This window comes from Pezoporus flaviventris, unplaced genomic scaffold, assembly GCF_033815535.1.
Source record: "Pezoporus flaviventris isolate CSIRO_AGI_PZ_B2104156 unplaced genomic scaffold, CSIRO_AGI_Pfla_v1 ptg000045l, whole genome shotgun sequence".
NCBI lineage: Eukaryota > Metazoa > Chordata > Aves > Psittaciformes > Psittacidae > Pezoporus > Pezoporus flaviventris.
The window spans coordinates 22,742,830-22,754,891 of record NW_026892593.1 but is presented as its reverse complement, the minus strand read 5'-3'; the positions used below and the strand labels follow the sequence as shown (position 1 = coordinate 22,754,891).

Sequence of the window (12,062 nt, the reverse complement as noted above, 5' to 3'; positions counted from 1 at the left end):
ACAGATAGGCCTGTTGATGACTGCTGGTATATCTCACCTCAGACAAATGTGTATCAAACCTGTGTATGTCCCTACAAGAGCCTTTTCCATTCTCTGTTTTGGTCAGCAGTATTACAATGAATCTTTCTGTTTTTCTCTCAGATGCTCAATTGGAAAAGACCTCCTGTAAAACCCTCAGTCAATTACTTCAGAATGCATGTCATCTAGCTTCTTGTCACACAGATGAAACAGGGAAAGTTGTGGAGACCCTGAAATTAAAAACCCTGCTCTCTAGGCCAGTTTTAAAGCTCAATCTAATGCCCCCTACTACGTAGACAGCTTCTACAAGACTGAAGGAAGATTGCAGATCAGTGCCTTTTCTTTCCTATAATTTTCTCCTCCTCTGACTTTGGCTGAATGTTTCACTTTTCTGTGTGTTTTGGGGCTTGCTCTACCACCATTCCATAGTGGTCTTGATCACAAATAAAGTGGAGGGTGCAGATCAGGTAGCTTCCATTGTCTGTCAAAAATCATGGCTTTTCTTTTTGCAGTCAGCGGATAGAATGAGTACTTTTCTTTACGGGTTTCTAGAGCCAAATTTTTGAACTAGAGACTTACCTGGCACAAACTATTCTGTACTTTTTATATCCTTGTGGTCTGGCTTATCAAGTCACTAGAAAGAATTCTGTTTCAGTGAGTGATTCTTATTTGATCATGGATCTTATTCTGTCCCATCTCAGGCTATTTTCTGAGGCATATTTGCCATGGACTGAAGAATATTAGACTATGGCATGACATAAAAATAGAGATTGAATGGTATTACAGAACATTACTTCTTGTGTAGCTTATTACAGAAAGGTGTGGAGATTTACTTGAAGGACTCCTATTAGTAGCAGTAAAAGCCTCATGGCTAAATGGTGTGCAAGGCTTGGAAGTTTGCAGATTTTTATATTTTATTGCAGAGGCTGTTATGTACTATCACACAGCACAGCCCTCTTTTTTTTTACAGAATAGACATAACACAGGCAGTATATGCAGCATTAAAGGAAATTGCCTTCCTTCTCCCTGATGGAGAGCATCTATGAAGTTCTGCAGTGTCCAGTGTAGCCATGAGACAGTACTCATCTCTTATCATTCAAGGCCAGCTAAAAATAGAAGATGAACATCAAGCTCCTCCTGGCAGATCTTTTCCTCTCTTTTCCTCTCCCTTTTCTTCAGCAATGTTATTAAGTGAGCAGTACAAAAGCTGACCAGAATGGACATAATGGTAATCAGGTTCTTCCACTTCTCAGAGAAAAAGACAGTCAGGTGCATTGTAGTCTCAAAGTGAGATCATACCCCCAGAAGAGGTCTGGAACTCATAGGAGCTAGTGCAAAAGAAGAGTCCTGAGATGGAAGGCACTCCACTGGGCTAAGAGCAAATTTTAGTAATGGATGGGAACAAATGCTCTTCCACATCCAGCTCAGACACTGCTTCAGGGACCTCAGTTGAAGGGGACAAGGAGGGGCTGGAGTTAGAGTGAGAGAGAAGCATGTCATCCTCTGTTTGTGACAAGGTATTTCAGAGAAGTGATTTCAGTGAAGGAGAAGCTCAAGGTACTGTGAAGTGTGAAAGAAAGATGGGAAAATGCGTGTCTTGACAAAAGAAGCAGAAAGGATGATCAGTGGGGTTCATGAAGTGATGTATGTGGCATGGGAAGCAATGCAAAAGGATAGCACTCATTTTCAGGTAGCACAGGGGGCAGTGAAGGGAACTGAGCCAGCGGCTGTTGGTGTGTGCAGTGAATATCAGTTCAGCGTGAATGGAGTGTTCTCACAGAGAAGATAACGGGACTGATTTTAATTAGGAAAGTATACATGAACAGGGTATGGAGGAGGAGGAGGTGTAATAGCAAACCTCCTTATCTGTTTTCCATTTATCAGTTCTTTGATACTTTCACTGGGACAAAAGGTGGCAACTAGTTACAGCAAAAGTTTTCAAAAAGGTACAAATTAAAATCAAACCAAACCAACTGTTTAACATTCATACCACAAATTAATCTTAAAGAGATATTGGTTTGGTTTGTGTTTATGCAAAGGATTCACACTGAAAGCTAGGATAAATATGCCAGCATCAATTTCAGGAAAAATACATAAAAATTACCTTTGAACAATAATTGCTTTATTTAAATTATATTTACTGGGAGCTTTATAGTTTAATTAAATATGAAATTATTTTACTGCCACATTCCCAAAATGAGGGAAGGATTGCTGAAATTTATTAGAAACTAGAAAAGTAAAAAGCAACTAAGACTCAAACTTGAGAAATTAGAGTGTTATATGAAAACTTGTTTTGTCTGATACTGATTCCATTCATTCACAAAGGACGAAGTTTAAGATATTGCTAATAAGATGAGCACTTTAAAATTCTGTAAGATAAGGTAGCATTACAAAATTGTAGTAGATTACTAAGTTTCTAAAACTCATTGGATGCACTTAAAGAATACTGCATCTTTTTCTTTCTTCTCTTCACAGAAATGACTGTTCATTTGACAACAGAAATAATGAAGAGTAACTCAAGCTTTTAGTCTGTAGCTCTCATAACATCTCACTTGACTTGCAGCAGTAGCTGCAACAGTACTCTCTTTTCAACAGCAATGACAAAAGTGCAGGTGGTTGCCTTCTTTCCTCCCTCCTTTCTTTCTGTATTTTTTCATTTCTCCTTTTCCTCTTATTTTTTTTTTCAGTTTGACTGTGCAAAAGCAGAGAAAAGGTTGAGAGAGCAAAATAAATAATATCTGTGAGAAGCACTTTTGATGGGTTCAGAACAGTGGATCTCCTTGCACCGCTCTTTCCTGTGAACTCCTCCTATAGGTGCCATTAAAATTACCTGGGATCTACAGAGGAGCTGACAGTGCATTAATAAGTAATGACATTGATATTGGTATTGGAATCCCTGGAATGTCTGTACACCAATGCACGCAGCATGGGAAATAAGCAGGAGGAGTTGGAAACCTGTGTTAAGTCAGGAGACTATGATCTGGTGGCAATTACAGAGACGTGGTGGGACAGCTCACATGACTGGAATATAGTCATGGAGGGCTATGTCCTTTCCAGGAAAGACAGGCCAGCCAGGCGGGGTGGTGGGGTTGCTCTTTATGTGCGGGAGCAACTACAATGCACCGAGTTCTGTCCAGGGACAAATGACGAGCGAGTTGAGAGTCTGTGGGTGAGAATTAAGGGGCAGGCTGGCAGGGGCGATACTGTTGTAGGTGTCTGTTACAAACCACCAGATCAAGGTGAGGAAGTTGACGAGGCCTTCTGCAGGCAGCTGAGAGCGGCCTCACAGTCACAGGCCGTGGTCGTCCTGGGGGATTTTAACTTCCCTGATGTTTGCTGGAAGAACCACTCGGCAGCCCAGCCGCAGTCCAGGAGGTTCCTCCAGTGTATGGACGATAACTTCCTCCTGCAAATGGTGGATGAGCCGACCAGGAGAGGAGCGCTGCTGGATCTCATCCTCACTAACAAGGAGGGTCTGGTCGAAGCAGTAAGGGTTGAGGGCTGCCTTGGTTGCAGCGATCCTGAGATGGTGGAGTTCAGGATTTGTGTGGTAGGACCAGTAGAATAGCAAGTAGAATTGCAACCCTGGACTTTAGCAGGGCAAACTTTGGCCTTTTCAAGCAATTGCTAGGGGAAATCCCATGGGCAAGGCTGTTTGAAGGTAAAGGGGCCCAAGATAGTTGGTTGGCATTCTAGGATTGCTTTTTCCGAGCTCAAGATCAGAGCATCCCGACACGTAGGAAGTCAAGGAAGAGGGCCAGGAGACCTGCGTGGCTAAATAGGGAATTGCTGGGTATGCTCAAGTAGAAGAGGAGAGTTTACAGGTCATGGAAGGAGGGGCTGGCCACTTGGGAGGAATATAAGGCTGCTGCTGGAGGATGTAAGAAGGCAGCTAGGATGACTGAGGCCTCCTTAGAATTAAACCTGGCGAGAAGGGTCAAGGACAGCAAAAAGAGCTTTTTCAAATACATGGCAGATAAAACTAACACCAGAGGCAGTGTAGGCCCACTGATGAATGGGATGGGTGCCCTGGTGACAGAAGGTACAGATGGCAGAGTTACTGAATGCCTTCTTTGTCTCTGTCTACTCTGCTGCAGGCAGTCCTGAAGAGCCCTGTACCCCTGAGACCTCAGATGAAGCCAGGTCAACGGAGCGGTTTGCCTTAGTCGATGAGGAATGGGTTAGAGACCAGTTGAGCAATCTGGACATCCATAAATCCATGGGTCCAGATGGGATGCACCTGCGGGTGGAAGTCATTGCTAGACCACTCTCCATCAACTTTACCAAGTCTTGGGAAACGAGAGAGGTGCCTGAGGACTGGAGGAAAGCAAATGTCACTCCAGTCTTCAAAAAGGGCAAGAAGGAGGACCCGGGTAACTATAGACCAGTCAGCCTCACCTCCATCCCTGGGAAAGTGATGGAACACCTTCTCTTTGGTGCCATCTTAAGGCATATCAAGGATAAGAGGGTTATGAGAGGCAGTCAACATGGCTTCACCAAGGGGAAATCATGCTTGACCAATCTCTTAGCCTTTTATGAGGAAATAACACAGTGGATGGATGATGGCAGAGTGGTGGCTGTGGTCTACCTTGACTTCAGCAAAGCATTTGACACAGTCTCCCACAGCATCCTCACAGCTAAATTGAGGAAGTGTGGTCTGGATGATCAGGTAGTGAGGTGGACTGCGAATTGGCTGAAGGAGAGAAGCCAGAGAGTTGTAGTCTATGGGGCTCAGTCTAGTTGGAGGCCTGTAACTAGTGGAGTGCCTCAAGGGTCAGTACTGGGACCGGTATTATTTAATATATTCATCAATGATTTAGATGAGGGAATTGAGTGTACTATCAGCGAGTTTGCTGATGACACTAAGCTGGGAGGAGTGGCTGACATGCCAGAAGGCTGTGCTGCTATCCAGCGAGACCTGGACAGGCTGGAGAGTTGGGCAGGGGATAACTTGATGAAATATAACAAGGGAAAGTGTAGAGTCCTGCATCTGGGCAGGAACAACCCCAGGTTCCAGTATAGGTTGGGGAACGACCTGTTAGAGAGCAGTGTAGGGCAGAGGGACCTGGGGGTCCTAGTGGACGACAGGATGACCATGAGCCAACACTATGCCCTTGTGGCCAAGAAGGCCAATGGCATCCTGGGGTGTATTAGAAGGGCGGTGGTTAGTAGGTCGAGAGAGGTCCTCCTTCCCCTCTACTCTGCCCTGGTGAGACCCCATCTGGAATATTGTGTCCAGTTCTGGGCCCCTCAGTTCAGGAAGGACAGGGAGCTGCTGGAGAGAGTCCAGCGCAGGGCAACGAAGATGATTAAGGGAGTGGAGCATCTCCCTTATGAGGAAAGACTGAGGGAGCTGGGTCTCTATAGTTTGGAGAGAAGGAGACTGAGGGGTGACCTTATTAGTGTCTATAAATATATAAAGGGGGAGTGTCATGAGGATGGAGCCAGGCTCTACTCAGTGGCAAACAATGATAGGAAAAGGGGTAATGGGTACAAACTGGAACACAAGAGGTTCCACTTAAACTTGAGAAGAAACTTCTTCTCAGTGAGGGTGACGGAACACTGGAACAGGCTGCCCAGGGAGGTTGTGGAGTCTCCTTCCCTGGAGACATTCAAAACTCGCCTGGACACATTCCTGTGTAACATTATCTAGGTGTTCCTGCTCCGGCAGGGGGATTGGACTAGATGATCTTTCGAGGTCCCTTCCAATCTCTAGCATACTGTGATACTGTGACCTTGCTTTGCCATGGGACTAGCTGCACATGGATAATTTTTCTCCAGTCTGCACTGCCTAAGTATGTGCTCCTCTCCCAGTCACCTACTTCTGTTCTAGTAGGTATGGGACTTGTGCCTGTGCAGGTGTTATACATTAGACAGACCCTTTTTCTAGCAATCTTTTTATTTTTCTCACCTGGACCCGTAGTCATAGGATTAATATAAGACCTCCTTTTGTGCTGTGTGATGCAAAGAAGGAATTTCAGGGACTAGAGTTACTTCTCAACAAGTCAGGAAAGACTTTTTTAAACACTGGTATTTATTTCCTATAGCAGTGAATCATCTTTGCAGTAAGGGCAATGTCATGAGGTTCCATGAATTATATCTCTAAATACACATCTTTGGTTGAAGGCCTGTTCAGTTATTAGCATTTCATCAAAGTGGAACTTGAATGATGATATCAGAGAAGAAGAAAAATCTGCATGAACTTGATTTCCACCATTGGCCTAGCTTGATAAGAAATGAAGCTAACAGAAGGACATGGGGTTGATGCTTCAGAATGGCTAGGGGCCAGAAAATGTGAAAAAAAAAACAAAACAAAACAAAAAACAAAAGCAACAAAAACAAAACCAAACCAAACCCCATACCCTGCAATATTCCAGTCAGATGGCTGGAATTCTGCTGACTTCAAGAAAGACAACACCCACTGGCAATATGTCCTTGCACCAAAAAGGAAAAACCCAGCTGTCGCCCGTCTCTTCTTTCTTCTGACCCTGAGTTTCAGGGCATCCCCTCCTACCTGACAACCTAGATGTGAAGCTTAGCCAGACTTTTATTACTCTCTGGTCTGCATCCCTTCCAAGGCTTCCAGCCACTTCATGGCCTAAGCAGGCAGGGCAGCTTTTGTAATCCACTTGGAGGAATGCTGTCATCCTTGGGGATCAAGTTTCACCTTCCGTGGAATGGAGGAATACCCAGCAGGAACCACACAGGGCAGCTCTCCAGAGTCTCAGAAACTCTGCCCTTAACGTAATAAGAGTGAGCTTCTAAAGCCAAGAGGATGCTACTGGGCTTCCTAAAGCTGAGCCACTCTTCCACTCACTGTCCTGTATTTTGGAAACATCGCAATAGCCGGTGCTGCTTACCATGTTTCCAGATAAGTGTTCCAGGAAGAAGTTTCTTTCTGTGTTCCGATGCACGATTAAAGACATTTTTTGACCTAGCAGGGCACATACTGGGTTTTCTCCATCCAGCAATAGCAAAATAATCTCAGCTCCTGAGAGTTTCTTATTCCCTAGTTGTTTATACTAACAGCCCTATTACATTCTGTTTATCTAGCTCCTAAACACAAATATAAAGGCACAGTGAGCAGGATTGTCTCTCTGCTGATCTCATTAAGGGATGCAATAACTTCCACCACAACTGAATTTTATTCAAAATCTATGCTAAAATCAGCTGTAGAAATATTTGCTTTTTTAACATGGTAAATATGCGTCAATCTGAGTCTCTTCAGTAGATGAAAAAGTTATGTCATATTTGGTTTTCTACTCAGGTGCCACAAGTGCACTCTTAAACAATGTAGGCTATCGTCTAAACAGAGGGAGTAACTTTTTTAACTGAGTACTAAAATAAACTGCCTTTTTTGCTAGCCTTTTTTGGCATTTAAAATTATCCAAGGCTACATTCAAGTTTGATACACTTCTATGCCTCACTGCAGTTCTGAATGAATGTTTATGGTTAAGTTATACATCCCTGGATAACAGATTTGGAATGGAAATATTGACCTAATGGTGTAAATTGCGTTGCAGTAATACAGGACAAATTACTGCTCCTGTCTTTTCATTTTTATTTTTATTTGGTAAATGCTATATCTGAGTTTATTAAACTTTGAGCAATTCAGGCATTCAAATGGAAAGCATTTGTAAAATATTTTGCCAGTTTCACAGGGGCGAATCTTGCTCTTTTGAGAATCTTTTGTGTAAGTATGAAGTTCCTACGTATTTCCAAGTCATATAGAAAGGGCTGTCAGGAAGGAAAGAATTCTTCTGCATGAATACTTTATATTTTTAAAGACTTTTTTCAGTCTCTGTGAAAATAAAGTCGGGTTGTTTCCCATTCTTAAAAAAAGAAAAAAGAGAGCACACCACAACCTAATCCATGGTGATTAGGGCACCTATCTCAAATATGATGATCCAAACTTCAGTTTCCACCTGTGAATCAGACAGTGCCCAGGTCTGCTTATAACAAGGTGTTATGATGAAAAGCTCTTTCCGTTTCAGTCCTGAAACCCTCCCCTGAAACTGAGATGTTTTCCTGCAGAAAGTTTGACAAATTAATTTCTGTGTAAAACTTTAGTGTCAATGGCAAAAATTTTGTTGTAAGAAATTGTCCTGGGTTCAGCAGTAGCAGTAATTCTTTCTCCTTCTTAGTAGCTGGTGCAGTGCTGTGTTTTTGACTTTCAGCCTGGGAACAACGCTGATAACACTGATGTTTTTAGTTGTTGCTCAGTAATGTTTACTCTGACCAAGGACTTTCTGAGTCTCATGCTTTGCCAGGGAGGAAGGGAAGCCAGGAGGAAGCAGACACAGGACACCTGACCCAAACTAGCTAAAGAGGTATTCCATACCACAACATGTCATGCATAGTATATAAACTGGGGCAGTTACCTGGAAGGGCTAGCGCATGGTTCTGGGTTGCCAGCTGGGCTTATACCACTACAGAAATCTCAGTATATATGAGCTGAATCAGATGCTTAGCTGCTTTGTTAGCTTTCCTTGATTTTGAAGAAGCCTACCTGAAAGATCTGGAACTAATGTCCTTATTGCTATCCTATATTCACATTTTATTCCATTTCTACCTCCTTGTTTCTCACATATCCCCCTTTTTGCAAATATTTGTCTAATTTTGTATTGAAAAAAAAAAGTAGGGCTTCTACAAAGCCGTTTCACTCCAGAAACATCATCCACCATGCCAGTTACTGTCACAGCTCAGCACTCCAGCTCTATACAGCAAAAGACCAAAGTAATTCCTACTCTTAAATGATTTGTCATATTGGGGGCCTTTGAGTCTGACCCTGCAACCCTTATGCATACAAGTAGTCCTTGTTGCCCTTATATAAGTAATAGTTAAGCGCTTGTGTGTGTAAAGGTTGCAAGGTGAGTCCCATTGAATATCATTATCCTGAGTATAATAACTGTTTTGCTGAAACTCTTGGATTATCTTTTAAAAACCAACCCGTATTACTCAATGGAGAATTCTGGAAGGAAAATAAAAAAAAAATTAATGTTACATTTTGAAAGCAGGCAAAGGTCATATGAATGTTGCCCAAGATTTTTGATTGAGTAATGTACTTTGGAATAAGTTGCTGTGATTCTTTGGCAGAACACTGTTTATTGTTCAAGTTAAATTTTTCACAGTTAATGGGATGGTCAGTTGCAGGTATTGAAAATATTTGCCCTGCCAAATACTGCAAGAGTGAAAACCCTCGAGCTGGTTGAATAATGAAACAGAAACCATTCCAGCAAGCTGCTTGACAGCTGGTGGAGAAATTCTCAGAATATTGTTTGACCAAAATTTAAACTTTTATTGATCAAAACCCCCAAACAATCAGAAAAACTTACTATTGACTATTTTCTGAAGAAAATTACCAAAATATTTGATTATGTTATTTGCAAGGAACTGTTTGACTAGCACTTAATTGGAGCAAAACTGTTTCTTGGTTGTTCTGTTTTTTGAAAGATGCTATAGCTTATCCAGATATTTCTCTTCATGCATAGCCTACTTTCCACTGGCCATACGATACCATCAGTTTTTAAGCAGACTCTCCAATGATGTCAATGGAAAATTCTGCTTAGAAAACTCTGTTTAATTTTCCCTGCTTTACAAGCAGAGAGAGTATATGAATCACAATACTGAAACTGCACTTGGAAAATAAAGACCAAAAGTTCTGCATGAATGTGTAATGATTCAGGAACAAACGCTGCTTTCAAGAACATCAGCCTAATATGAAACAAACACTGTTAGTGTAGCTGAAATTATAGTGCAGCTTCACTGCAACTGTTTACAAATGTTCTTCATATATCCTAAACCCATAGTCAGTAAGGTGAAAGAAACCTTTTCTAATGTCAGGGCCTCTGATCTTTGCCTATTTCCAACAATCCGAACTACATCTTTGTTGTAAATGACTAAAGACACACTGATAAGGCTTTTTAGATGAGAATTTCTACTGAAATCTCATCTAAAAATTGTGCGCAAATTCTGCATTAAATTATGCACAAAGATACACAGATGTCTTAACTGTTTCCATGAATTTCAGAGAATGAACATGACAATAAATAATTCTCTTCTTATCGTGGAACATCTCAGAGAAGCTAAATCCAAGTCTGATTTAAACTTGGAAGAACTTAGCCACAACAGCAACAGAAGTCTAGTAAAGTAAAACATACACAGCCAACAGTGAATAATGCATTACCCCAACAACCAATCCTCTATTTCCAGTGAAATCAGAGACTGGTCACTTATACAAAGCCTGAATACACTGTTTACATCCTGAGGAGGGGGAAAAAAGAAGACATTTAGCATACACTAGTTTCAGGGATAGCTTACCTATACTTTGAAATATTGGTGTTTTTTTGTTTGTTTTTAGTTTTTTAATTAACGTGTTCCCATCTCGAAATAAAAGTATAAAGGAGGAAAAATACCAACTACAGTGCGGTTAAAATTCAGATCAGCCTCTCCACTTTAGTCCTGTTGTGTTCAGCTTACTTATTAATTGAATGTGGCTAAGATGCTCAGGACTTGCAAGTATACCCACTCACTTCTAGCTAGAGTTGTAGGTACTATACCTAGGACTGGCAAATTTACACCCAGATTAATTGTGTACAGCATCTGGGAAGCCTCAGCTGATTCCTACAGAGATGCTGATGCTTGTTCATGATGCTGGGAAATCAAGTCGTTACAACAGAAAGCAAAACGAGGGGCAAACCCTGATGGTTTCTTTACCCAGGGGAACAGCCCCGGTGAAAACAGGCTCAGGAGAGGACGGAGGGGCTCGCACAAAGTTTTATCTTAGGTTCTGAGGAACAGTGGCTGCGTATTCCCCCGGTCACCTCCTGGGAGCGCGACAGACCCCCGAGCGGATGCATGCGGGTGGGGGTACCCTGTGCTGCTCGCCCTTCCGCATTCCGCGTCCCAAACCTGGGGCTTGGTCAGGGTTTGCCGGAGAGAGGTGGAGGGGTGGAAGCTGCGCGGGATGGACGCTCAGCCCCCGGGCCGGGCTGTTTGCGGAGGCCCAGGGGCAGCAGCCGGTCTCCGCCCGGGTGGCCCGTTGTTGCCAGCCAGTGGGGACGTGCCCCGGTCTCGCCTCCTTCTGTGAGGGCCGAGAGGGGCGTTTGCCCCTTCGGGTCATGGCAGGGGGGGTTGGAACTCAGTGAAGGTCCAGGTCTCCTCCACCCCAAAGCATCCTATAATTCCGTGATTCTCAGCGTGCCACATCCGTGCTTCCCGCTCCCGTCCCTTGCAGCTACTTGCAGCCGTTCGAACGGCCACACACAGGGTTAACACCACCTTGGTCGGACAGTATATGTTTAATATGCAAGTATATTTGATGTTCATTGACAGAGCAACAATAGGAATGATCTTGCTTTATGTACCAGTTACAAGGTTTAATATCATTATATTGCATGCGATATTAGTTTTTATTAGTCGCCATTAACAACATGTTTTCTACTTGAATTCTCATTTACTTGTTCAATGCAAAAATTATCTTTGTAAAAGAGAAAAACACATCTTCGAGTGTCAGCTATATTAAATTAAAGAACTGTTTACCCTTCCTAAGGAAAGCATATGTATCTAAATAGGCATCTTTTACCGTTTGCATAGTAGATTGGAAATTAGCATTTTTGTTCATTTTCCCATGTATGCACAGCGCCTGGAAGAGTAATACTCCATGCATATCAGATCAGCCAGCCTACAATTTTTGTGCAATATATTATTTGGCAATCTAAAATTTGTAATTTGCATGAAATTGCTTAATTAAAATACAGTCACTCAGGGTATTAATTTCTCTGTCTGGCAGTTCAACGTACTAAAGGCGGGCTACAGAAAATGTGAAATCCTGTCAGATGTAACAGTAAAATATTAACCAAAAGAAAAAAAAAAATCCACTTCTGGCAACAAAGTGACAGAGTGATAATGCTTTTGCCCTGATTCTGGGTTCAAATACGAGCTTGGGTTGACATTGAAACCAGCGAGGAAATTTACAATAGCAACTCTGGCTTTTTGCCAATAAATCTGCACCACGGACCTTTCCTGGCGAAACCCTTTTCCCT

The 12,062-nt window shown here is 42.5% G+C and overlaps 1 long non-coding RNA gene across 1 annotated transcript; it reads left to right on the top strand.

Annotated features, from left to right (window-relative positions):
- Positions 1–1,357: 1,357 nt before the first annotated feature.
- Positions 1,358–2,765, top strand: LOC133276377 (uncharacterized). The gene is made up of 2 exons (XR_009745856.1): positions 1,358–1,575; positions 2,494–2,765. It is a non-coding gene; the product is annotated as an uncharacterized LOC133276377 (long non-coding RNA).
- Positions 2,766–12,062: the final 9,297 nt, after the last annotated feature.